Source organism: Nyctereutes procyonoides, unplaced genomic scaffold (genome assembly GCF_905146905.1).
Source record: "Nyctereutes procyonoides isolate TBG_1078 unplaced genomic scaffold, NYPRO_anot_genome, whole genome shotgun sequence".
Taxonomy (NCBI): Eukaryota; Metazoa; Chordata; class Mammalia; order Carnivora; family Canidae; genus Nyctereutes; species Nyctereutes procyonoides.
The window spans coordinates 2,308,370-2,311,236 of NW_026575034.1; the positions used below are offsets into that span (position 1 = coordinate 2,308,370).

Genomic DNA, 2,867 nt, shown 5'->3' on the forward strand with positions numbered 1-2,867 from the left:
GATCTGCCCTCGACTTCGTTCCGCTTCTCCACCTACTATTCTCACTCACGTCTGTTTCCTCATTAGGGCCTTTGCGCCGACTGTTCCACTTGCCTGAAACCCTCCTCCCCAGCCTTAGCCCCAGATTTTTACAGGACTGCCTCCTTGTCATCAGTCCACCATCCACCACCCCAGAGAGGTCCTTCTTGGACATCCGACCTACAAAGAGAGCCATCCCTGCCCTAGGATCCCTCTCTACCCTTGCACCCTGCTTTTTATTCATGATAGCACTTAACATAATTGCTCATTAAACTTCTCATTATTTGCCTGTCTCCATGGGGAATTGGGAGTCTTATCTATCAGCTCCCATCCTCTGTTGGTAGAAGTTTGTATCCATGGGTCTTAATTCCTTGCTCACACCAAAATATCCCAGGGACAGAAAACAAAGATGTCTAGGTTCATCTCTGAGGTGGCATGCTCTCAGCGCCAAGTGATGGAAGCCCTCAGGGAGCGGCTCAACTCAGAGGTATGGCTGAGGAGCTGTTAGGGGGCTTTAGAGGCTTCTGATAGACATCATTCTCTCCCCATGCCCCCCCCCCCGCCATGTGTAAGCTTTATGAGAAGGGGGCTTTATCTGTCCAGTACTCTATTCTTAGTGCATACAGCAGTGCCTGGACTTAGCAGGTATTGGGCAAATGTTAACTGAATGAATTCATTAAAATCCATAGATGTTTCTTTGTCTTTTTCCTCACCTGTAGAAGGGGAACCATGACCCAGTTGATCTTGCAAGGTTGTTGTGAGAGTCAAATCTAATAAAACATGAAGACGCTTAGCACAGGCAAAGACCACAGAAAGTTGTAAGCTATTATGATTCGGCTGTGTGATTTTGATCCCGAGAAGATCACTTACTTCTTCTAGACCTCAGTTTGTCAATAATCGGAGTTTTACCTTTCTCCAAGTTGGAATAAGAGCAAAATGTGATGATACGCATGAGTGACAGTGTTGTATAGATTTACATTGTGATTATCGCTCACTCATCCTTTTGAGTTGCAGGGATTAGTCACAGCCGGGCAGGCAGGCAGAAATCCCTGTCCTCATAAGGCTCCTCGTCTAGTGGGAGAGACCAACAATAAAATGAATATATACATTAGGAGCCGGCTCTGAATCTTTGCGTCTTAGGCGATCACTCGACCTTTGTGGGCCTCAGTATTTAGAACAGGACTCAGTCATCTGCCAAATCCTATGGGCTCTGACTTTTTAAGTATGAACTTAAGTGGAGAAGCTGCTCAGAAAATGCAGTTTGCATAAAGACTTTACAGAGAAGGGGAGCCAGCTGAGTGTTGTTGTTAAATTACATCGTGCCCCAATCAGGATACGCTAAGCAATGCCGCGGTGGCCAACAGCTCAGTGGTTATAGACACTAAAGGTTTACTTCTCGCTCACACTACCTGTTCCCTCTACTTTGTCTGGGAGCTCTTTGATGTTGGCCTTATTCGGCAGAGGCTCTACCACTTGGAATGTCTTAAGTTGGAGAGGTGGAGAATCCAGGGGGCTGGAGAGTCCGTCACACGCTGGCAATGAATTGCTCCAGCCTGAAAGGGACACATCACCTCTATTGGCCACTTATATGGTCTTGCTCAGCTGCTAGGGGACAGGGGAGTATAATCCTCCCACATACTTGAAGGGGAGGGAAATGCAGATGGACAATCACAAGGATTCTGGAGTCCCAGCAAGGGACTACATCTAATAATCTGCTTTTTCCACATAAGAGGTCACAAAATTATCTATAAGATGGTCAATATTTAAAAAACTTTATTGGGGGGGGTGGCACAGTCAGTTAAGCATCTGACTCTTGGTTTCAGCTCAGATCACGATCTAGGGGTCCTGGGATTGAGCCCCACATCGGGCTCCCTGCTTAGTGGGGAGTCTGCTTCACCTTCTCCCTCTGCCCCTCCCCTCTCTCAAATAAATAAAGAAATCTTTAAAAAGTAAAAATAAAACTTTTTTATTATGGGAAATTTCAAATGCACACAAAACAGGATAGGATAATGAACCCCCACGTATCCATCACCCAGCAGCACACCACCATTTTTAACTGCCAAAAGCATTTCCATTGTACAAAGGAGTTTTTTAATCATATAAACTCTTGTATGGGACTTTTGGGTACTGCTAAATTTTGCCACTGGAAATCAGACTGCATGAACATCCTTACTCATAAGTTGTCACTTATTTGATTATTTCCATAGGATAAAATCCTTTGGCCTTTTTAGTGATAATTTTCAACCCATCTTTCTCTCCACCAACTAACCTCCTGGTCACTGCTCATTCCCAAAGTAATACAGAGTCACAGGAAAAAGCGAAGGGCCGGGCAGTAGGTCATGTCCAAGCAAAATGTTTTTCAATTTTCAATAATACTCTAGACACACATATCTCAAGGAAAATAAGATAAATGCACAATTTATCAGATTGAAGTTAAATATGATTTGGTGCTCAATTTGGCAGCACATATACTAAAATTGGAGTGACACAGAGATTAGCACTGCCCCTGTGGGAGGTTGACATGCAAACTCCTGATGCGCTCCATATTTTCATAAATAATAAATAAATAAATAAATAAATAAATAAATAACAAAATATTTGTGATTGAAGAGGTTAACATCTCTTAAATGGTTATTTAGTGAGAAATATTCTGAATTTCCCCCCAAAGCTTTCACGCCCTAATCTAAGTGGAGACTACTTCGAGTCAGGGCTTTGCAGTTTGCTAGAAAGACATGAATCCTGGTTTCAGGAATACACTATCTATAAGCTGTGTGACCTAAGTCAAATTATTTGACTTTTTCCAAGCCTCTATTTTTTTCTGTTGGTAAACTGGCAATTCTTAACTCACT

At 43.1% G+C, this 2,867-nt stretch overlaps 1 non-coding gene across 1 annotated transcript; it reads left to right on the forward strand.

Annotated features, from left to right (window-relative positions):
- The first annotated feature begins 2,465 nt into the window (after positions 1 to 2,465).
- Positions 2,466 to 2,569, forward strand: LOC129505171 (U6 spliceosomal RNA). Its single transcript, XR_008663480.1, has one exon. It is a non-coding gene; the product is annotated as a U6 spliceosomal RNA (small nuclear RNA).
- The last annotated feature ends 298 nt before the right edge of the window (positions 2,570 to 2,867 follow it).